The sequence below is a fragment of the Pseudonaja textilis genome, chromosome 12, assembly GCF_049901715.1.
Source record: "Pseudonaja textilis isolate UNSWEBS1 chromosome 12, rPseTex1.2, whole genome shotgun sequence".
Lineage (NCBI taxonomy): Eukaryota > Metazoa > Chordata > Lepidosauria > Squamata > Elapidae > Pseudonaja > Pseudonaja textilis.
The window spans coordinates 4,733,250-4,758,084 of record NC_142001.1 but is presented as its reverse complement, the minus strand read 5'-3'; the positions used below and the strand labels follow the sequence as shown (position 1 = coordinate 4,758,084).

At 42.8% G+C, this 24,835-nt stretch overlaps 1 protein-coding gene across 2 annotated transcripts in view; it reads right to left on the bottom strand.

Moving 5' to 3' along the window:
- The window catches only part of LOC113437983 (ligand of Numb protein X 2-like), a 52,421-nt gene extending 28,457 nt beyond the window's left edge, over positions 1–23,964 (bottom strand). Inside the window, exon 1 of one of the 2 annotated variants that reach the window (XM_087940872.1) lies at positions 23,702–23,964. The gene's annotated coding sequence lies outside the window, so the exon portion shown is untranslated. The remainder of the gene's footprint in view (positions 1–23,701) is intronic. The other variant, XM_087940873.1, reaches the window with a different exon arrangement.
- Positions 23,965–24,835: the final 871 nt, after the last annotated feature.

The window sequence follows — 24,835 nt, the reverse complement described above, 5'->3', positions numbered from 1 at the left end:
TACTTAACCAGGAACTTCAGGAAACATTTTAAAGGAACAAAGTAACTGGTCTTTTAGTTGGGTTTTATTTTGGCTGAATTTTCAACCTACAAATAAACTATGGAAACACAACGGTCTAAAAAAAGTTTGCATTTTATTTTATTTTTGTTTAATTAAGACCACTTTGAGAATTCACTTCTACAGATGTTTACCCGAAGTACTAATACCCAGTTCTAATTTAGAATTCAGATCTAATTTAATTTTTTAGTTCTAATGCTAATACCTCTGCAAATTTACGCAGACTTAAATCCTCAATTATTTCAATGATACAGTAGAAAAGCAGATTGCCAAATAGAAATATGAGGCAGGATGTGCAACATTCCAGAACAAACAAACAAGGGTAGCATCCCCAATACAGTTTTGGTGCGTAGTAGATAAAAGGATACACCTAATTAGGCCTGCTGTATGATCTAGTTAGTAGAGTGATATTACCAGAGAAAAAGCTATGCAGGATTAGGTTTATAACTCTTAATGCCTTTTTGGTTATGTAGTTACAGTGGGCTCTAGCACTTAGGTCATTAGAGATGAGTATTCCAGGCACATTTGGCTTGGGAATTCTGGGAGTTGAAGTCCACAGATTAGGGTTAGGGTTGCCATAGTTGCCCACCCAGCTTATAAAATGATTATGTTCTTGAACATCCCTATTACTACTTCTTCCTTTCTCCTTTTTTTCCTATTGCTAGACCAACATTTAAATACAGCTCATCAGTCTGGAACCCGCATTACATATCTGATATTAGCACAGTTGAGGAAGCCCAGAAATATTTCACAAGAAGAGTTCTCCACTCCTCTAATCGTTGCAGAATACCTTATGCCACCAGATTTGAAATTCTAGACCTAGACAACCTAGAACTAAGCCGCCTTCGGTCCAATCTAAGTATAGTATATAAAATCATACATTGCAATGTCCTACCTGTCAATGAATACTTCAGCTTCAACCATAACAACACAAGAGCGCACAATAGATACAAACTCAAGGTAAACTGCATCAAACTTGATTGCAAGAACTACGACTTCAGCAACAAAGGGGTCAATGCCTGGAATACTCTACCTGACTCTGTGGTTTCTTCCCCAAACCCCCCAAACTTGAACCTTAGACTGTCTACGATTGACCTCAGGTCTGTAGGGGGGCGTGCATAAGCGCACCAACCTGCCTACCGTCCCTGTCCTATTGTTTTTTTTTTCTTACTCGTATCCATTTCATGTACTGATAACTATGTTTATACTTATACCTGTTATCTAATAATCGCTTGACAAAATAAAATAAATAAAATAAACAAACAAAATAAAAAAATAGAATTGAAGTCCACAGGTCAAAAAGTTGTTGTAGTTGCTCATTCCTGCTAAAAAAGATCTAGTGACCCAAAGAAGAGAGACTTCATCTGGAGTCATCCTCTCTGAGCCTTGTGGTTAACTGGGAATCCAAGCTTGGTCCAAATTCAATGAAGTATATGTCAGCTTCCACCTTATGCTTGCTTGTGCTTCACTGCTATGTGACTGCCATGAACCGTGGGAAGGGGGAATGAAGGAGGGAAGGCTTGGGGAAATGAAAGCAAGTGCTATGCCTTCTCCAGACACTAAGACCACCTAGCTAAAAGGAAGGAGCCACATATCAAAGTGGACTGACTGTTACGAAAACATCTTGCCTGAACCTGATTGGTTACACTGGGGTGGGCCATGAGGGATAGTTAAGGGAAGGAAAAGTAGCCCTTAAGGATTTTGGCAACACAAATCTCAGTTCTGGCTTTGCAATACTGCAATATACTTGATCACTAACTTTCTCAACAAATGGAGCCAAGGATCATTTCTATTTAAGAGGCTTAAGTTGTGCAGTTCGTTTGCTGTAGGAAAGACAGAGGGTAGTTTTTCTAGCTAGTAATACTTTGGATAGCCGAGTTAAATTTGTCCTTAACTCAGGAAGAAATGGGCTTTATTATTCTAGATCCGGATTTTCCTGACACAGAACCATGTTTTTTTTCTTTTCAAAACCCGATTGTTGCATTATGAACCAACAGACAAAAGCGCTGTAAAACTACACTCACTTCCTGGTAAATCCCCAAAGGAGAGGGAGTTTACAAACGCATCCAGACAAAAGAAACATGTGTGACTTCTATAAAACATGAGGCTGCTGGTGGATCCAACACAGGACAAATGAGGAAAATAAAGGGATTCAAATCCTCCTGACACACAACACAAGAAACAACCAGAGCAAAGAGCTGAGAATTACTTTTATTCTTCAGCTGTGGCAAATTTGCCTTTTGTGGTTTTTGGTATGCAATTGCCTCTTATTCATTACTTCATTGCTTAGTGAAGTTGCACTTATTTACTTCTTAAACATTTCTAACTTTAGTGAATTCCAGGCAGGGTTCCAAGTCTTAAATTAGATCCAGCATATTCCCAAGAAACACTCAAGAGTCTACAATGAGCTCAGGCCAAAGGAGGAACTGTACGTAGACAGACCATCGATTCAACACCGCCGGATGGCTATAACCACCCTTTCTGAGACTGGCTATTAAGAACTGAAACATTCAAGTCTGATCGTGCTGCACCTCCTCCTCCTTCTTCTGACGGAGGCAGGTGTCGGTCTGGGAGCTTCTGAACACGATCCAGGCATGTCTTGCACTCGTCCTGTTTTGCCTCAGCAACATCACTTTTGAGTATCTCCAGGAAGGTCACCTCCCTTGCCCTCCACATTACAACAAGGCTCTCCGAACTCGGTGACTTTTAAGAACTTGGGGGCTACTTCCACTGGGCTCCATCACGGGAGGTAATTTTACAAAGGGGTTGGACAGCCATTTGTCCAGGATGGTGTAGGGCAGGGGTCCCTACGCTCTGGTCTGTATTGACTGGTCTGCACTAACAAGCAAAGCCCCATCCGTGGGATGCAGGCAGCATGTGAAGCCACGCCCACTCCAGTCCACGGGAAACACTCCCTCCACGGAACCGGTCCCTGGTGCCCGAAAGGTTGGGGAGGGGGTTAGACTAGATGACCTCCGAGGTCCCTTCCAACTCCGCTATTCTGTATTCTCCGAATTCTCACACACAATTACAGACTTGGAATCATCGGCTTAGGCAACAGGGTTGGCCGCTGCCAACCACCCTCACTAACATTAATGGCTTTAACTAGATACTGTTGATGGCACTGAATTACGCTGGGAGATTCCAAAGGATTGCTACCTGATTAGGGCAGGTAGCATTGCTTCCTCCCACAAGGAAGTGTTAATTATCTCACACCCTGCCTGACCGCCAGAAAGAACCAGAAAAATGCACAGCTCAAGCCTACTGACTCAAACCACAAAGAACCCTCTCCACTTCCTCGTCTTCCACGTGCTTGAAGGAATCCAGATCACCTCCAGTTCTATCTTGTTCACCTCCATAGCTCGGCCCCGATTATTCCAGCCCAGAATAAATACACCACTTCTGACAGACCCACAGGAGATGTGTCCCTGTCGTCTTTCCAGAGCAAGGTCCAGATTGTTTTCAATGAGGTTAGGGAGGAATCTCTGAGGGATGCGGGGGCTCAGCGGCTAAGACACTGAGCTTGTCGATCAGTAAGGTTGGCAGTTCAGAGGTTCGAATCCCTAGTGCCGCGTAATGGAGTGAGCGCCCCGTTCCTTGTCCCAGATTCGGTCAACTTAGCAGTTCGAAAGCATGTAAAAAATGCAAGTAGAAAAATAGGGATCCCTTTGGTAGGAAAGTAACAGCGTTCCATGCACCTTCAGCGTTTAGTCCTGCTGACCACATGACCACAGAGACGTCTTCGGACAGCGCTGGCTTTTCTTTGGCTTTGAAACGGAGATGAGCACTGCCCCCTAGAGCCGGAAACGACTAGCACATATGTGTGAGAGGAACCTTTACCTTTTACCTTAGGGAGGAATCTACAAATGCAGAAAGTGCAGACATGAACCGATGTTTTCCCCACCATTATCACCTGTGCACAGGTTCAGACTGCGCTGTTACCAGATCTCCATCACCGCCACTTCTATTTTTGACCCTTGCGCTACCCAGCTTTCCAGTCACTTCAGATCCCCCCGCCGGTTCCTCAGCAAACAAGGGGCCTCCTCACTGGAGCTCTGACTGCCTCTATCCCACGGACCAGCCGTCCCCCAACTCTCCAGCTGGGCGGACCGATGGAGGGGGCAGTGGGGTGGGGGGGAGGAGATGGTTTCACACATGCACCACTTTCACAACTGCAGCTTCGCGCACCCGCCCACCGCTATCACGGCCCAGTTCCAAAGGAACAGCACGGGGCCACGGACCAGAGTTTGGAGACCCCTGCCACAGACTGAGCAAGCAGAAGATGGAAGTTGCCGAGAGCACGGGCATTCTTCAATGCTGAGAAAGGTCTGCTGGAGTGCAGGTTATCATAGGGACTTTAAAACATCGCGTGGTGACCTTATCACAAAATTTATGTAAATATTTGGGCCACTGCATGTAAAGATTAGTAAACCATTTTCACTCTTGTTGTTTGAGCTTAGCGGAAAAATGCTTCTACAAGGGCAAAGAGTTCTTTGGTTTTTAGTTGCTGAAATGTTGATTTACTATAAATCTCTCCTTTCAGACCTTAAGATGCCTATTCTATTCTTGGGAGAAGTGGAAATAAATAAAAGTTGGAATAAGAGCTAGAAGGACCAAGCGAAGAGCCTGAGGTTTTATTCTGCAAGAGCAGTCCAGATGTGAAGCCCCCTCCCCTGCGTTTATTCCACTATAAAAGCTAAGATTCATTAATAAGAACAGATGTAAGATTTGAATCCCAGAACCGTTTATATAAAACCTGAGGTTTACAGTTGGGAGTAGCTAGAGGCAGCTTTTCTAGTGTCTGTAATAAAACTAGCTTATTACCAGCCGTGACCTTGAGTTCTGGCTCTTAGCCTTTTAATGCATATATTGGCCTAAGGGAATATCTATTTCTTATTGTGATTGGTGGATACATGGGTTGGTCTCATTGCTGATGTCCAAATTGAGCACACTGGCCTTTTTAATGCCACAACTGGGAGAAAGCACCAATCAGCTTAACCTTTATCACTGACCAGAGGTCTACAAAGCATCAGTTGAAAACCCATAATACAGCATAATACAAATGCATTTAATAGGTTAGCAGCCTGCTCAAATTGCAAATATTAATTATAGAAAGATACTCAAATTGCCTCATTTTCCCAAACAATTTTAGTAAATCAAAGACGATGTGCCAAGAATAGTATATTTTGACCCCATTTAATATTTGCATTAAATAGGGATACATATGGTAATAAAACTACAATACCTCTGTAAAAGATGCCATTAGAAAGATACTGCAGCACTGGACTACACAGTGAGAAGGAGCTGGAATTATGGCAAAGATCAGAAACAAGAAATGACAGATAAACAGGAAGTATTAGTTGATGACAAAAGAACGTTTTTTGCACTACAGATTGTACACAAACACATACAATTACTACCTGGTGACTAATAATATCTGATCTTCCAAAGTCTAATGCTTTATGTTGCCTGAGTGAAGTACAAACACTTCTATAAATTCAAGTCTCACAAACATATTCTTGTAATGTCTCAAAAGACACGTTTAACACAGAGGTGTCCAAACTTGGCAACTTTAAGACTTGTGGACTTCAACTCCCAGAATTCTCCAGTCAGCATAGCTGGGAGTTGAAATTCACAAGTCTTAAAGTTGCCAAGTTTGGACCCCTCTGTGTTAAACCGTTGGAAGCCCCAGGCAATCTAAAGAAGTGTACAGGGAGTCCTCCACTTATGACCACAATTGGGAGCAGAATTTCCACTGCTAAGCAAATGGTTAAAAAGCCTATGGAGATTCTCAGTCATCCTGATCATGACTGTTTCAAAAGTGCTTTTTCAAAAGGCAACTGGAATTTTTTTCTCCCCTTGAGGAAGACATTTCGCTTCTCGTCCAATAAGCTTCTTCAATTCTGACTGAATCAGTCAGACTGAATCAATCATTCAGCCAGAATTGAAGAAGCTTCTTGGATGAGAAGCAAAATGTCTTCAACGAAAAAGAAAACAAATTCTAGTTGCCTTTTGAAAAAGCGAATCCCTGCATTGTTAAGTGAACAACGGCACGATCTCATTCCTGAAATTCCCTTGTCTATGGTTGTAAGTCGATAAGACCCTAAGCAGCCTTTCCCAGGTTTGTTGTAAAGAGAGCAACAACAAAAACCACGTGTAACTTCATTGTAAGTGTGTGTGTGTGTGTGTGTGTGTGTGTGTTATAAAGCACTTGCAATATAACTGCATGTCTTGTATCCTAACACACCTATGGAAGCTCTTTTGAAACAATGAGTTTCAACCATCATTCCAATTATCACAAAACAGCATCACAGAGATAACCAAGAGTACAATGCAACAATATTCTAAAAAAGTGTAATAATGCAACAATACAACACAGATATGGTTATGTAAATATCAGAATTATCAAATATTATACAGGTGTAGGAAGTGTGAGTGCTGATCTTTTATTATTTTTCATTCATGGCCTCCTTAGCTGGAAAATAACTTCCCTAGTCTCAAATCTGTAAACAATGTACTTTTCTGAATAATTAAAACCTAAGCACCAAGTTGCAGATAACTCCCTTTCCAGTGCTTAAAACCTATATATTTCTGTTCAGCCACCTAAATTTATCTGCTGTAAGGATCTTGACAGGTATTTCGTGCGTCAGGTTACACAGGAAAGCAGCTGCAGGAGAAGTTTAGAAAAAGTTCAAGAGGAAGAATTCAAACAAAACAGCTTGTATTTATTGGCACAGTGTGGGAGGAATATAAAAATAATAGAATGTAGGGCAAGAGAATAGTTAGCGATATAGACACAGAGAAAGATTCTCTACACCAAATCAAAGGATTGGTCCTATGGATAGTCCTCGAGTTAGGACTGCAACTGAGCCCTGCAATTACGGTTATAAGTTGTGATGGTTGTAAAGCAGAGTGCCACGTGACCGAACACAATTTTGGGACCCGTTTTGTGGCAGCCATTAAGCGAATATGGCAGTTGTGAAGAGATCGCCATAAACCAGAAGTAAATGCTGGTTTCCAGCAAATTGTGGTCACAGAGGGCCACAACTGGCTGTCAATGAGGGCTGGTTGCCAAGCACCCAAAATGCAGGCAGGGTGTGTGTGACATCAGAACTTCGAAACTGGGTCGTAAGTTACTTTTGGGGGCTTATAATTTCAAAAGGTTGCTAAGCGACCGGTCATAAGTTGAGGACTATCTGTAATTCAATACTCTGAACATTTCGTACAGCAGCATTTATCAGCTCTATCTCAAGATGGCAAAAATCAAAACTGGACAAGAATCTGCCCACAGCCACCAATTTTTGGCAGAATACCAAGTGAATTGCTGTTTGCCTGAGTTCACAGAAAGCAAAGGAGACATCAAAGAAGCTTTAATATATTTTGTATAAACTGTCAACGCACACTAAATCACCCAAAATGCTCCAAAATGCCAAAGGATCCATGCACAAAAGTATAAAGGAGAGAATTTCTTGAAAGGAGAAAAGCCATTATCTTACTTTCAAACAAATATGACTTAGTAGATGGTTTATTTCTAGCCTGCTTGTTGAATTTAAATTTTTCTTATTTACAAGTTTAGTTTTTATAAGAACACACTAAACAAACGGACTAAAAACCTGAACTGAAGGTTCATCAATACACAAATATTCCAACAAAGGAGAATATTTGTAGCTCAGGGCTGAAATGAAGGGTTCTTGGTGCTCTCTGAGCTTGCTTGTTTTCTTACAGACGTTTCATGACCCAACTAGGTAACAGCATCAGTGCTAGTAAGGAGTGCTGTTTGCTCTCAGTTTATATTCTGGGATCTTGCCCGTCTGTGCAGGTGAGGGGAAGTCTTAGGGATTCTTTGGTTGGGCTGTTTACTGATGGCTCTTTGGCAGATGTTTGTGTTGCTTACTTGTTAGTTGGTCTGAAGTTGACCTTGGAGTTAATCTAAGCTGATCTGGGTGCTGATTCCTGGTGAAGAGATGCTGGCGTCTTTTTTGTTCTCTTTTGGGCTGGTTGATTGTCTCTTTTGCCCAGTCTATAGAGGTTGTTAGTGTCTCTTGTGTCTACTGGTGGCTGATTTGTCAGAGTACCAGGCTTCTAGAAATTCCCTGGCATTTTTGGACTTGGCCTGGTCTAGGAGGGTCCCATTTTCCCAATTGAAACTAGGGTTAAAAATCTGTGAAATGAAAGAACTTTCATGTCTTCTGAATGCCGGGGGTTTCCTGTTCTTTCTGCCTGTTCGTGCCACATAGCAGTTGTTGCATTTAACATCGTATGCTGTAGTAGATAACTCCTGTTTTTTTTCTCCTGGGGTTGTTGGATGCTTTTGGTTTGTTTTGGAGGGCTTGAGTTGGCTTGTGTACCATGCTGATTCCATGTGGTTGTGGTAGCCTATTTGTGGTTTCTGAGATATTCTTGATGTGAACAGCCCAACCAAGAATCCCTAAGGCCGCCCCCACCCACACAGAGGGCCAGCAAACAGCCCTCCTCACTAGCACTGAGGATGTTACCTAGTTAGGGTAGTGAAATGTCTGCAAGAAAAACGAGCTCAGAGAGCACCAAATATTCAATTGCCTTTTCATTTTGATAACATTTAACTGAAGTGGTGGCAGGGCTGAACAAGAAACAGGAAGAAATGATGGACTGAGTTTTTACATTGCGATGCTCAATCGAAAGAAAAGGAGGTATGGGTTTCCCTCATTTTACAGAAATATCTTTTATGCAAACATGCTATTATGCAATCAATCACTTTCATCCAAGAGTTTCAAACAGAAAACACTGCTGAGTGCAATTTGCACCAGCACAATGAATTTGTGCCGAAGGTCTGCAAATGTCCAAGAGATCTTACTGCCAAAACCCCTTTCTGAATTCAGCTTTAGGAGGTGCAGTGTTTTCCTACTTTGTGTCCTGTCTCCCACTTACGTCCACATCTGTTATACAGATGGCCCTCAACTTACATTTGTTTAGCGACAGTTCGAAATTGCAATGGCAACTGAAGAAAGTGACTTATGACCATTTTTCACACTTACCATCATTACAGCATCCAGGTGTTTGGGACTGCCATCTGTGACCCTCCTAGCTGGGTTCCAGCAAACAAAGTGAACAGGGGAAACTGGATTCACTTAAGGAGCATATGAGTCACTTAACTACTTAACCGAAGGGGGGAAAAGTTGTAGCATAACTCAATAACTGTGTTTAGCTTGGCCACAGAAATTCTGCACTCAGTTCTGGGACCAGTAAGTCCGTTGCTAAGCGTGACTGTGCTGACTTACAATGGCAGTTCTGGTAGTTCCAGTTGTCATAATTAGGCAAATCCAGCAGCGCTTCAGCATCCTGCGATCACATAAACGTGATCCACAACTTTCTGCGGGCTTCCCCATTGCCTTTGCTTGTTGGAAGCCGGCAGTGGAGGTTGCAAATGGTGATCATATGACCACTGGGTGCTGCAACCATCGCAATTGTTAGCCAGCTACCAAGAATCCACATCATGATCCCGTGACTGCAGGGAGGCTACAATGGCCACAACCACAAGGAAGAGTCATAAGTTTCCCTCATTCAGCACTGTCGCAACTTTGAATGGTCACTGAACAAAGACTGTATTGTTACTAGGAGGTCAAAATGGCGATCAACATCTTGTCCAACACTCTGAGCAAAATATAAAGGGGAAAGATCTGGCTAACACTAGAAAGTAGGTTCTACACTGTGTTCCAACTCTGGAAAAGGAGCTTCAGCCCTAAAATGAGCTTTGGATCTGGAGAATCTACTGGGAATCAACACAAGAAGAATGCTAATAAAATTATAGGGCTGTGATACAGTCTGCCACTGTCATAACTACACACATTGGAAATCCAGCTGTATTCCAGCTGAAAAGATGGGATAAAGTGCTTTCCCTTTAAATAGTACATGAAACAAGGAAGAAAGTCCATCTGAGGAATGTAGGGCTTTAAGAATTGTTGTTGTTAGCTGTGAAGTCGTGCCAGACCATCACGATTCCCATGGACAACGTTCCTCCAGGCCTTCCTGTCCTCTGTCATCCCTGGAGTTCATTTAAGCTCACACTGACTGCTTCAGTGACTCCATCCAGCCCTCTCCTTCTCTGCTGTCCCCTTCTTCTTCTTCTATGGCCTTCAATCTTTCCCAGCATTCGGCTCTTCTCCAGTGAGTCTTCCTTCCTTCTCATGAGGTGGCCAAAGTCTTTGAGTTTCATCTTCAGGATCTGGCCTTCTAAAGAGCAGTCAGGGTTGATCTCCTCTAGGACTGACCAGTTTGATCGCCTTGCAGTCCAAGGGACTCGCAGGAGTCTCCTCCAGCCCCAGAGTTCAAAGGCCTCCATTCTTTGGTGCTCAGCCTTCCTTATGGTCCAATTTTCACAGCCCTACGTTGCAACTGGGAAAACCATAGCCTTGACTATATACACTTTGGCATTAAGAATACAGCTCTAAAAATTTATGAGTATATCTCCCAATAAATTTGCATTACAAAACTAGACATCATACTCCAACTCCCTTTTTCCCCCTGCTTTGATTTCACATTACGCATGGTTTGGGGGAGAACATAAGCATAAAACCAAGGAATTCTGTTTTGTGGATAATATGTTAGTCTCAAAGAAGCTCAAGTACCTTTTAATTCCATCTTCTAAAGGTGACTCTATTCATACAAGACAACTTGAAAGTATTAGCTGGCATGAAAACAGTTAAAATTTATGCTTGGACAAGATTTCAAAGACATATCTAACCAGAGTTGAAAAACTTCATTTTTACTCACAATTCAAAATACCAGATCTTACTTTTAAGTTTCTGGTCACCCTGAAAGGCTTATTTCTATCTGCCAAAACCTGCTTGAGTTTAAATTCTTTAAATTTTCTTCTGTAGAAAATACAGTAGTTATTTTCTATAGTGTGATCTTCTGAAGTGAGAAGAGTCATTATGAGACCTTTGTTGTGAGTCTTATTTTGAAATACAACACAACACACAATATGAGGAGTGTTAGCTAGCACTGCTATGTGCAAAACCAGGTTAAAATCTTTATTTTCCCAAGACAGGTTTTGAATTTCTAGTTTTAGTATTCTGTGCTACTTTGTGCTCTTTAGCTATAGTATTATGGTTGATCACAAAGTCAGTCAGATGTTTAGACTGAATTTGATATTTTTTTATCCAGCTGTTGAGTTCTTCTCAAGGACCTGGGAAAGGCAGATGTTGCTAACATACGTTGTATGAGCCGTGGTGACGCAGTGGTTAGAATGCAGTACTGCAGGCTAATTCTGCTGACTCCCTGTTGTTAGCAGTTTGTCAGTTCGATCCTGATCAGCTCAAGGTTGACACAGCCTTCCATACTTCCAAGGTCGGTAAAATGAGGACCCAAATTGTTGGGGGCAAGTGTGAAGCGGTATATAAGTCTAAGTGCTATTGCTATTGTTTCATGGTATTAAAGGTAACCCCACAAGATGTAAGATGCTTGAAACTAAAACTGTCTTTGGCAACTGACTGATGTTGATTTTATCAATGCCAGTGGTATGTGTTTTGGGATAGTAATAGTACTACTACTATTGGTACTACCTTTGTTCTCTTTTGCCACAGTCATTCTACTTTTATATGCAGCTCTTCGTATTGTTGTGATTTTTCTCCAGTTCTTTCTTATTCTGTTGCCTCGCAGTACTCCAACATCCACTATCCAGACTTTTTTTTCTCTTTCTTCTCCACAATTGTAACGTCTGGGGTGTTATGAGGCAGGTAAGTCTCAAAGCACATTAGTTTCTTCGTTTTCTATTACTTTTTTCTACTTTGGGGTTGCACCAGTTTTTGCTTGCAGATAAACAGTATTTCTTGAAGCTCTTCCAATCCACCACTGTTGCTACTTTGTCGTGCCGTTGTTTGCAGACGGTCTGTGTGATCTTCTGGCAGCAGCTAACTAGGTGGTCCACTGCTTCTTCAGGTTCTTTGCAGGGGTGGCATTTGCCGTCCGTTGCCATCTTAATTCTGGCTTTGTGTGCATTTAATCTTGGCTTCTGCAGCCAGAATTAGCCCCTCCGCCTCTTTATTCAACTTTACTGCTCTCGGCTATTACCAGATCTTCTTGTTATCTGCTTCGCCTGCTAGGTTTTTTGTATACTTTATCATACAGGTAGTCCTCGACTTACAACAGTTCGTTTAGTGATCACGTGAAGTTACAAGGGCACTGAAAAAAGTGACTTATGACCATTTTTCAAACTTACGATGGTTGCTGCATCCCCACAGTCGTGATTTACATTCAGCTGCTTGACAACTGGCTCATATTTATGACGGTTGTAAGTGTGCCCGGGTCATGTGATCATGTTTTGCGACCTGACAAGCAAACTCAATGGAGAAGCCAGATTCATTTAACACGTTACTAATTTAACAGCTCCACTGATTCACTTAACAAATGTGGCAAGAAAAGTTGTGAAATGCGGCAAAATTCACTTAACAAATTTCTCACTTAGCAACCTAAATTCTGGGCTCAGTTGTGATTGTGATTACTTGTACTTGACACTCTCTTTTCTATTTTTCATTTGGTCTTCCTCGTAGGCCATTGTGGCCCCTCTGTGAGCCTTCATGGTCTGTTAGCTTGAGCAAATCATCTTCACAGCCATCCGATATTCTCCCAAAGCCCTTTGTTCTTCTTCAACTGTCTGACGTACTTGCAACCTCCCATGCCCACCTATTTTCCTAGGTAAGCAGAGTCTGTCAGTATCGCCTGAAGGATGAAGGGCATGATTCATTGTCGTTATTTTTTCTGGTTTTCCTATCCAGTGCTTTTCGTTCTGCTTGACTTCAAGTCCATTACTTCAGTTATGAATCTAATGACTGGAGCTGCCTCTGTATTTATTGTCTTAATGATATTTCCTCCACTGAGTTTAGACTTTAACGTCTCTCTCATCACTCTCATGATATCTTGACTTCAGTGTACAATTACAGGATAATTGGTCTGTAAGTTGCCTGGTGCCCCCCCCACTTTTTAATCTTTCATTATCAGGTAGGTTTTGCCAGGTGTTAACCAATCTTCAATTGCATCTGCTTGCAGTATGTTGTTAAACTGCCTGGCAATGAGTAGGTGTAGACCAGTGAGATTTCCAACCATGCAGTTCATCTTCACCTGGCGCTGACTAATTCTTGATCTTTCTTACCTTTTTTCCACCATTTCTGCTTTTATTCCAAGTTCTTTCATTTCACACTTTTATTTTATCATTATCTACCTCCTTTATAACGAGCTACATTTTTTCTGTGTTTCTTTGCATTGCTTCTTCTTGTCAGGTGTTGACTGGTTCACTATAGTCTCTCCATAGTTGGTAAAGTGGTGGAAACAGGCCTGTTTCTGGCCTACGGAGCCTGGGTGAGGCCATTTTCGCCCTCCCAGAGGCTCGAGGAGAGCCTCTGGAGCCTGGGGAAGGCGAAAACACCCCCCGGCATGGTGCAGGAGGCCAACTAGGCCACGCCTTCCATGGCCACACCCACCCAGCAACTGGGCAAAGAACCCACCACTGATAATTTTTGAAGCCCACCCCGGTGGAAATGTTTCTGATTTGACTGAAATTGGAGATTCTGCCTATAATGGGCAATCTGAGCTTTGTACTTGCTCATCTTCTTGGCTATAGCTATTTTGCTCATCTTCTTGGCTATAGCTTTGTACTTGCTCATCTTCTTGGCTATGGCTATTTTTTTGCTACTTTATTATTTCCAGAGCTTTCTTAAGTATTGATCAGGTATTCTTTGGTCTTCTTGTCCTTCAGCTTCTTTTATTCATCTGTGGTAGCTTGCTTGCATTTGATCTTAGCATGTTGATCTTATTTCCCAGTCAAATCTTCCATTTTGGTGACGCTCCGTGTGACTTTTCTTCTTCTTTGTTGATGTTGCATCCCAGATATTCAGGTATAACTGCAGCCATGCTGTAAATTAGTTGGTTTGTTTCTTGAGGTGAGCTAGTGTTTATCTTTGATATTACGGTATTGGCACCTTTCAATGCTTGTGCTAGATGTTTCTCCAATGCAAGCAACCTTATTCGGTTCTTTTCGCGCTGTCCTAGGCGCTCAGTCATTCTTTCTTTCAATTCTTCTACTTCTTTAGAGGTCTTTGTTCTTTCGAGAGGATGCTTGGTTTAGGAATGAAAAGAATTCAGTAAGTATGCTGGCTTTCTCTACTGCTGACTCCCCCTGGTTTGCCCCTACGATCGCCCCTTCTTCTGGCAAGGCTTTGATTTCTTTGCAGTATTTTTGTATCTCTGCAGTTCTACCAAGTAAATACTTTATCCCAGGGGTCTCTAACCTTGGCAACTTTAAGCCCGGAAACTTTAATTCCCCAGCCTGCAAAGCTCACTCAGAAAGGATTTTTCAAAATGACCATCAGAGCATTAGTATTTTGTATTTTATTATTAACATGCTCTGATGCTAAGGAGTTCTACTCCCCTCCCCACCTGAAAAGAAACCTGTTCCCAATGCAAAACACAAGCAGAGGAGTTTCAGTTTCACTTTTAATTTCACAGCACCAAGCAGCTTTAGTACAGAACAGTTGAGCTAAGCCACGCCCAGGCTCCTTGCTGTCTCCTTCCTGCTCACACAGCAAATACTGCTTCACTTTCTAAACAGCCCTCAACTGTTTTATACACTGACAGGACACTAGCCAGATGAAGACTGATGGATGTTGGTAGGCAGAGGCAATTCCCCCCCCCTTATTTTCCTCCCCGAAAACTAAGCCTGACCACGGTTTCGTGGCGAAGCTAGTTTGCTAATACACATCAACATTGATCTGCTAGCCTCTGTTCTGTTCTTTCTTATTCTGGATGTTGTTCTTTCCAGAACTGTTACATTCTTTTTCTTCTCGTTGGACTTGCTTTGTAATTATGGTTTGTCACACAGATGTTTAGACTGGATTTGGCATTTTCATCTATCTAGCAAGTCTTTCCCAAGAACCTGGGATGGCAGATGTTTTTCATGTTGTTGATGTTAAAGGTGTTAAAGATGTAAGCTGTTCCAAATAAAGCTGCCTTTTGCAATTGACTGATGGTGAATTTGTCAATGCCAACAGTGTTCAAGTGATGCTCCAATTGTTTGGAGATTGTGGTTATTATTAGGTTTTAGTATGAATATTGTCTTTTGCAAATCTTTTGCAAATGTTATCAAACAGGATCCAAAAACAAGTGTACCAAATAAATAAATATTTATATAAAAATAACATACACACATATTTTTAATTCCTCTTAATTGATTTAGCAGCTTTCTTTACTCTGGAAATGAAATTTTTGGAAAATGACTATTAATTTCAATGGCTATAGATAATATTTTCTACTCTCGTTCTGAATAAGTTCTCTTCATGAAAATATTTTCCTTCACTCTTAAACACTGAAATCTAGACAATTTGTCTCACTTTGCTCTCTATATGTTTTTCATTTCAAAGAAGACAGAAAAGAACTTGGCTTGCAGTTTTAAGGACCAAGACTGAACAAATCATGCCTGCTGCAATTAAAATCCCTAAAGAAAAGAAAATGACAGAGGATTTAGCACATTCACTGAAAAGATTCAGCAATAAAATGTTTAGCTTCTAAACAGCAAATACAGGGTTGAGACTGAGTGTCTACCAACAATTTTCTTAAAAAGCCCATTTCAATATACACATCATTCAATCTTTACCAGAAAATTACAGTTCAGTTGCTTTTACAAGAGTTAATCCTAAATAATTATTCTATCTTAAGAAGTATTAGCAAAGTACAATGCCTACAGCCACATTTCTAGTTTGGCCCTTCTTTTTCATTCTAGCCCAATCATGTCACGTATGTTTTTAGCAGCCTCAGACATGAAAGAGATCGTTGGAAATGGCAATACAATACTAAAACTAGTCCATACAATACTAATCACAGATACACTCTTTGCCCTACCTCATGGTTAATACTCCCTGAAATTTACTTGGCAAGAAAAATTCCTTATCCATCAGAATTTGGAAATGTTAATCCAGAGTGTCTAGCCAAACAGTGATGCACTTTCCCATACATAATCATTCCTCAAAGATGGCACAGCAGCAAGTCCTCTTATCTAATATATAATTTGGAAATATTATTCAGAAGAGATAGTCAGACGCTTATTAGCATATCACATCACGAACAATTCATTTCAGAGACAGAATGACAAGAAACAAAACAGCTTCTGTTTTCAGTAATTTTAGGTGCAGTTCAGTGGTGAGAAAAGTAAGGTCTTGCACTAAGAAAAAACAAATGCACAGGTGTAGAATGGGGGCACCTGGCTCAACAATAGTAACCCAGAAGGATCTTGAAGTCCTAAAGGACAATCACTTAATCCAGGAGTCCCCCAACTTGGCAACTTTAATATTTGTGGACTTCAATTCCCAGAATTCTCCAGCCAGCTATGCTGGGAGTTGAAGTCCACAAGTCTTAAAGTTGCCAAGTTTGGAGACCTCTGACTTAATCACTTAAATAGGAGACAGCAGTGTGCTGCAACTGCCAAAAAAAGCCAATGAAGGCTTGGCCTACATCAACAGAAGGATGATGATGATTTAGAAAATGTATATTGCTGTCTACTTGCACATGGCGACTCAAGGCAGCTATCAAGGATACAGTTAGTCCTCGACTTACAATCACAATTGAGCCCCAAAATTTCTATTGCTAAATGAGACATTTGTTAAGTGAGTTTTACCCTGTTTCACAACTTTTCTTGCCACCGTTGTTAAGTGAATCATTGCCATTGTTAAGTTAGTAACACGGTTGTTAAGTGAACCTGGCTTCCCCACTGACTTTGCATGTGAGGTTGCAAAAGGGGCTCAAACCAGCCTGGGACAGTGCAACCTTCATAAATATGAGCCTCCAAATTTTGATCCCAGGCCCCCGGGGATGCTCCAAGGTTGTAAGAGTGAAAAATGGTCATATGTCACTTTTTTTCAAGGCAGTTGTAACTTTGAATAGTCACTAAATGAACTGTTGTAAATTGAGGACTACCTGTAGTACCAAGACCACATAGACCCGTGATGGCAAACCTACGGCACGCATAGCAGAAGTGACATGCAGAGCCATTTATGCTGACCCGCAAGCTGTTGCCCGGAACAGATCCGCCGCGCGTTGCATTATGGAAGCAGGCAGGTGGTGACGAAAAGGTTAGCCATCACTGACATAAACTGTTAATACCACTTTATGGTACCCTGGTAACACTTGGAATACTGCCTCTAGATTTGGTGACTATGACAACAGAAAAGATGTTGAGACTCTAGAAAATGTGCAAGAAGAGCGGCAAAGATGATGAAGGCTCTGGGAGCTAAAAGTTTGACGAACAGTTGAGGGAACTGGGTACTTCGAGTGTCAGCCCTGGAGCCATTTTCCTTGGCGTCTTCAAAGGGGGGTGGGGGTTGTAACCAAAATAAAATATTTCCCTCTGAGAACCGAGGACAGTCCCACCAGGTGCGAAGAGGCGGGACGAGAGTCCGGATGAACTTTGGACTGTGACCTGATTGGGCCATGGGATGGTCTGGAGGGGCAGGAGGAGGAAAGAAGTAACTTTTCACTGGGGGGGAAACCTGAGGTGGGGGGGGGTTAGAGTCTGGTTTCCCTAGATGTGCCACCAAGTCAAGCCACACCCACCAAGCCAAGCCATGCCCACCAAGCCACACCCACAGCTGATCGGCTGGGTCTCCTTTGGTTGCCCTGCACAGGAGAACGGAGCTGGAAAGCAGGTTAGTGGGGTGGGGAGAGAATGGGGATTTTGCAGTATCCTTCCCCTGCCATGCCCACCAAGCCACGCCCACCAAGCCACACCACACCCACCAAGCCAAGCCACACCCACCAAGCCACACCCACAGCTGATAGGCTGGGTCTCCTTTGGTTGCCCTGCACAGGAGAATGGAGCTGGAAAGCAGGTTAGTGGGGTGGGGTGTGGTAATATATCCATCATATTCTGCAAGTTCTTGTACAGCTTTGTAAGATCTGGGGGTATCACAAACGCTCCTCATGAGGGCAGTAGTGTCTTTATGATGAGAGTTTGATCCTGTTATCTGCAAAGCTCAGAGGACAGGAATGTGTGTGGGAGTTCACAGTACCTATCCGAGCCATGGGACCTTTGGTGCCCTGCTTTCTCACGGGAAATTTATCACCTTCACCAAGGCCTAGCTAGATAATGTTGCTGAGCTAATGTTGAAGTCATTGTTTTGATTTTGTACTTGCATTTTCTTAATAAATACTGCTACCCGGGGGCTCTCGGGGCTGGCAGTTGCTCAGACGTCTTCTCTGCGTCTCCCGTCATTTTTTCAATTGCCAGTCCACCACAGTGGGGAGAGAATGGGGATTTTGCAGTATCCTTCCCCTGCCATGCCCACCACGCCCACCAAGACACACCACACCCACCAAGCCAAGCCACACCCACCAAGCCACACCCACAGCTGATAGGCTGGGTCTCCTTTGGTTGCCCTGCACAGGAGAACGGAGCTGGAAAGCAGGTTAGTGGGGTGGGGAGAGAATGGGGATTTTGCAGTATCCTTCCCCTGCCATGCCCACCAAGCCACGCCCACCAAGCCACACCACACCCACCAAGCCAAGCCACACCCACCAAGCCACACCCACAGCTGATAGGCTGGGTCTCCTTTGGTTGCCCTGCACAGGAGAATGGAGCTGGAAAGCAGGTTAGTGGGGTGGGGAGAGAATGGGGATTTTGCAGTATCCTTCCCCTGCCATGCCCACCACGCCCACCAAGACACACCACACCCACCAAGCCAAGCCACACCCACCAAGCCACACCCACAGCTGATAGGCTGGGTCTCCTTTGGTTGCCCTGCACAGGAGAACGGAGCTGGAAAGCAGGTTAGTGGGGTGGGGAGAATGGGGATTTTGCAGTATCCTTCCCCTGCCATGCCCACCAAGCCACGCCCACCAAGACACACCACACCCACCAAGCCAAGCCACACCCACCAAGCCACACCCACAGCTGATAGGCTGGGTCTCCTTTGGTTGCCCTGCACAGGAGAATGGAGCTGGAAAGCAGGCTAGTGGGGGTGGGGAGGGAATGGGGATTTTGCAGTATCTCCTTCCCCCAGGAGTGGGGAAGGAATGGAGAATTTACAGCAGGGGTCTCCAAACTTGGCAACTTTTAAGACTTGCGGATTTCAGCTGGCTGAGGAATTCTGGGAGTTGAAGTCCACAAGTCTTAAAGTTGCCAAGTTTGGAGACCCCTGTTTTACAGTCTCCCTCCCCTGCCATGCCCAAGCCACGCCCACCAAGCTACGCCCACAAAAAAATAAAAAGTAAAAAAATTTGAATCCCACCACTGATCTGAGGGCAGGGCAAGAAGTAGAATGGAAGGTTGTAAAAGAGAGATCCAACCTGGAACTAAGGAGGAATTTCCTGACAGTGGGAGCAATTAACCGGTGGAACAACTTGCCTTCAGAAGCTGTGGGAGCTTCACCACTGGAGGCTTTCAAGAAGAGACTGGACTCCCATTTGTCTGGAATGGTGTAGGTCAGGGGTGGCCAACCTTGGCAACTTTAAGACTTGTGGACTTCAACTCCCAGAATTCCTCAGCCAGCTTTGCTAATGTGAATGCAGGAGGAACTCTGGGAGTTGAAGTCCACAAGTCTTAAACTTGCCAAGGTTGGAGACCCCTGCTTATCACCATTTTTCACACTTATGACTGTTGCAGCATCCCCATGGTCATTGATCAAAATTCAGATCCTTGGCAAATGACTCATATTTATGACGGTTCCAGTGTCCCAGGGCTCCAGTGTCTAGGTCACCCTTTGTGACCTTCTGACGAGCAAACTCAATGGGGAAGCCAGTTTCACTTAACAGTCGTGTTACTAATTTAACAACTGCAGTGATTCACTTAACAAATGTGGCAAGAAAAGTTGTAAAATGGAGCAAACCCACTTAAGAAATTTCTCACTTAACATAAATTTTGGGCTCAAGTGTCATAAGTTGAGGATTTATTTCCTGAAAACTAACAATAGGCCAAATAGACATATATTTAGCATATTTTGGGCTTATTGTGAATGCCAATTTGGTGCAGTGCTTAAAGGCATCAGGTGAGAAATCGTGAGACCATGCCTTCTAGTCCTGCCATGGGCACAAAACTGGCTGGGTGACCTTGGGCCAGTCACTCTCTCTCAGCTCCAAGAAGGAAGCAATGGCAAATCACTTCGGAAAAACTTTGCCAAGAAAATTGCAGAAAACTGTCCAGGTGCTCTCCGAGAATCAAGCACAATTGAAAAAGAAAATTCTGGGCATACATTTTTTTTTAATTCTGACTTGTCTGATCACCATCATATACATTTCCATCTTATAACCTAATAGACCTCAACATTGCTGCATTAAGTTTTAGCAAATAATATTAATAAGTGAATTTATAAAAATTAGCAGACGGCTCTGCATTTCAAGGCAGTTAAGATCAGCTATTGGTTAGTTGCATTGCAGGAAATTAAATGTTTCTCACGTCAGTTGGCTTTCCGCCCCTCCTGCCATGTTTATTGGGAGAGTATCATGTTCCAACATAAATATACAGTACTGAGACCGCTAATATGTAGCAGAAAAGCATTCTGGCAAATCTAATGACAACTAAATCAACATCTTTTGATAAAACATGATTTCTCAACTGTTAAACCACAGGGCTCCATTTTCATTTTGAGGAAACGTACTTTTCACAACTATACCCAAATCAAACGTTACATTAGGATCTTAATCAGTTCTTAATAGATGATACTACTTGTAATATGTCTTTGCAAAGATTGTTTGAATGCTTAGAGAATGAAAAGAACATAAATGGAGGCAGGGGAGCCAACAGCATCATTCCCCTTAAAATGACCCAATGGTCTTTGGTTGATTAATAAATTATAACATTATCTATGGTATAATGCTGTCTTTGTTACCAAAGATACCTCTCCAAAATTATTATATAAAAAATATGTAGTTATTTGTATTTCCCAGTTTCTATGTTTTTATATAATATATACCAGCACACCCTCTAAGGCTCCACCTAAATTCTCTTCAGTAAAGAACTTTAACTATAGGTTGCCTCTAAATGCAAAGGCAAACTTTACCCAGGAATTTCCTGTGTAACACCAGGGATTTCAGAAGGTGAGCTCTTTCAAGAAGCAAAAACATCTTTTTATCTGAATTTTAAAAATAATATTTTATGGGAATATCACAGTTGGGTTTTTTTAATCATTAGTTGTTGAAATTGCACCATTGTTCTATCCATGTTTCTAAACTCTGGATTATAAATTACAAATGCAGATTTTTTTCCCCCCATTACATATCAAACATAAGAAATGCCCTCTTTTATCCCACTGAAAAATAGACCAGATGGAAGTTTATATTAAAATTGCTGCATACTTTGCCTTGTATGAAATGTTTATTTGGATGCATTTTATTAGCCTCACCCAAGTAAAACATTATCAGAAATACTTCTTCCTCACCTGTACATTTTTTCACGCCTGTTTCATTCCTGTGTCATTATGCTCCTTTCTTGCTGGAGTGTTTGCAAAACGAAAGATGCTATTTCAGAATGTTTTGAATGTTTTACGCAGAGGGCTGGCAAAACATTTAACATTCAAAAGCGAGCTATACTCCCAAAGCAGCAAATTACCCTTTCATCTCAAAGCTCTCCTTAAAGCTAAGCAAATTCAGTTCAAACCAAAGACAAACAAGTGGTTACCTAATCGAAAAGGGCAGAGTCCACATTTAAACCAACGAAAAGGGCAATCTTGAATCACAGTTGTTATTCCAAATACAGGCTTTCCATGGGAACCAAGGTGTTACAGTTATAAAACAAAAAGGAGTGAAAGAGGAAAAGCAAGGTGGACAATTATATCAGGTAAAGCCTCTTAATATGTTTGGCTCAGGAATAAATTACTGCATTTCCTCAGCCAGCTATTATTTCTTAAAAGCGTCCCTATTTGGTGTAATAGGAGCATGTGCAGGCATTCCAATTAAAAGCAATCCTGAATTACGCTCCGAAATACATTCACCACAACTTCAATTACATAGCACCCAGGAGTAGCAGTGTATTCACAGCTACTGCCCTTGGGGTAGCCACAGGTCAAGAATGCACAAACAGAAATGGTGAAAGGTGCACCACAGCTCAAAAACCATGCGGCTTCTCCCATAGGGAGAGAAATAGTTAATACGGGTGAGTGATATATAGTGATATATGTCGCTTTAAGAATGCAATTTGCTACTGCTCCCTGCAGGGATGCACCAAGTGGCAATGGCTCTTGCTATTGAAATAGATGGGGGAAAAAATCCTACAGGCAAAAAAGCGTTTGAATTTAAAAGTTTAAATCTCTAATCCCCCCTCTTACCGTAGCTTATGCTGAGCTCAAAACACCGCTTTGAGGAATTAAAGGCTGCTTAATGTCTGCATTGTGCAGAGGTGTAATAAATTTAGCCCCCATTTGTGGTTTTGTCCAACACACTGATACAAAATATATATGAGTGTGTAGTTTTACCCACAAGGCAGAGAAAATCTTCCCCTCCCAGCAACCCTGTAAGTACCAAGGCTAAAAATTACAGGTTCTCCTTGCTTATCTTGTGTAAGGGACAGTCTGCAGTTAGAACAGTGGTGAAAAAGGAACTTTGTGACCAAGCCTCACACTAACACTCTTTGCAATCTTGTAAAGCAAAGTTGAAGAAAGCTCAAAAACACGGTTAATAATTTCACTCAGCAACCACTTCACTTAATAGTGGAGTTGCTGGTCCCAATTGTGCCTACTACCTGCAGTAATTGGCCCCCAATTATCAGCAGTTGGTCCAAATTTCTTGATGAACAAGACTCCTGATATAAGGTGAACAAAGCACCCGCATCAAGCCAGCATATCGGTTGTTCTCTTTTCCTAAGTATATTATTACGGTGGAGCGGGACAAAGATCAGATTCCAGCCATTCTCAACCACAGGAACTCACTAGGAGATTAATAAACAAACCAGCTTTCTCTCCATCATGGTTTAACTCTCAACTGGCTTAACCGGAAGCTTTATCAGGGCAGAGAACTTGGCAACTTTAACACTTAGTGGACTTTGACTCCCAACTCTGGAAGTTGAAGTCCGCAAGTCTTAAAAGTTGCCAAGTTTGGAGGCCTCTGGCATAGAAACTCACAGGATCCTCATTAATACTAGGAAGAGGGATCACAGGGTGAGCTTGAGAAGAAAAATAAAGGGGGAATGCTGGGGAAAAAAGCACCTGGCAACCATTTGCTGAGGAAAAAAATTGGGGGGCTGAAGCCCCCAAAAGGAGTTGAAAGTCAAATATGCCGACTGCAGTTCTGCTTAATTACACCCAGTCCAACCTGACACTCGCAGGAGGCGCCCACCTGGCCAACAGGGGAGGATGGGAGTTGGAATCCAAGATTTGGGGGTGGGGGAGTTGGGAAAAGCAATGTGTCTCTTGGGAAGGGGGGTTCTGATCATTCCTTTATTTGAAACAATTAAATGAAAAGAAAATTAAGATAGTTAAGTTTGCGGAGAAATAAATCCAGCCAAGGACAAGGGGGGGTTGGACTAGATGACCTACAAGGTCCCTTCCAACTAATCTGAAAGACGAAGAAGTCGCGCGGGGAGGAGGGAGAGGGGAGGGGGGGCGCCACCTGCTGAGAAGAGGCGTGGTCGGCGGCCGGTCTCCCTGCCCCGCGCATGCGCCGCTCCCTCTTCCCCCCCCCGCGCGCGTCTAGCTACCTGAAGGGAAGCCTCCTCACCTGGGGGGGAGGGGCGCCGCCTCAGGGCGCGCGCGGCGGGGCTGCTGCTGCTGCCGCTGCTGTTGCTGCCCTTCCTTCTCCTCGTCGCCCCGCCGCCCGCCTCTTCGCTCGCCCGGCCAGCCGGCCCAGGCAAGCCCCGCTCGCTCCGGCGCGGGCAACGTGGCCACTGCCGCCGCCGGTGCCAGCGAGTTTCCGGGCAGCGGGAAAAGGAGCCGAGCGCGTCGAAAGAAGCCGAGGGCGGAGAAAAGGGGGAGGGGCCCCTGCGCCGCGCCTAAAGTGGCCCTGGTGGGCGGGGCCCTCCTGACCCCGCCCCCTCGCCTTCGCCCCCCCCCCGCTTGTATTCTACCTTTTTTCCTTTTCTTTCTCCTTCCTTCCTTCTGTTATTTCTTTCCCTCCTTTCTTTCCTTTTCGTTTCTTCTGTTTCTTACTTTCCTCCTTCTTTTTATTCTTTCTATTTCTTTCTTTTCTTTTTCTTCCTTCTTTCTATTTCTTCCTTCCCTCTTTCTGTCCTTTTTCTTCCTTCTTTCTATTTCTTACTTCCCTCTTTCTGTCCGTTTTCTTCCTTCTTTCTATTTCTTCCTTCCCTCTTTCTTTCCTTTTTCTTCCTTCTTTGTATTTCTTCCTTCCCTCTTTCTGTCCTTTTTCTTCCTTCTTTCTATTTCTTCCTTCCCTCTTTCTGTCCTTTTTCTTCCTTCTTTCTATTTCTTACTTCCCTCTTTCTTTCCTTTTTCTTCCTTCTTTCTATTTCTTACTTCCCTCTTTCTTTCCTTTTTCTTCCTTCTTTCTATTTCTTACTTCCCTCTTTCTTTCCTTTTTCTTCCTTCTTTCTATTTCTTCCTTCCCTCTTCCTTTCCTTTTTCTTCCTTCTTTCTATTTCTTCCTTCCCTCTTCCTTTCCTTTTTCTTCCTTCTTTCTATTTCTTCCTTTTCTCTTTCTTTCCTTTTCTTCCTTCTTTCTATTTCTTCCTTCTCTCTTTCTGTTGTTGTTCTTCCTTCTTTCTATTTCTTCCTTCCCCTTTTCTTTCCTTTTTCTTCCTTCTTTCTCTTCCTTCCTTCCCTCTTCCTGTCCTTTTTTTCCTTCTTTCTATTTCTTCCTTCACTCTTCCTTTTCCTGA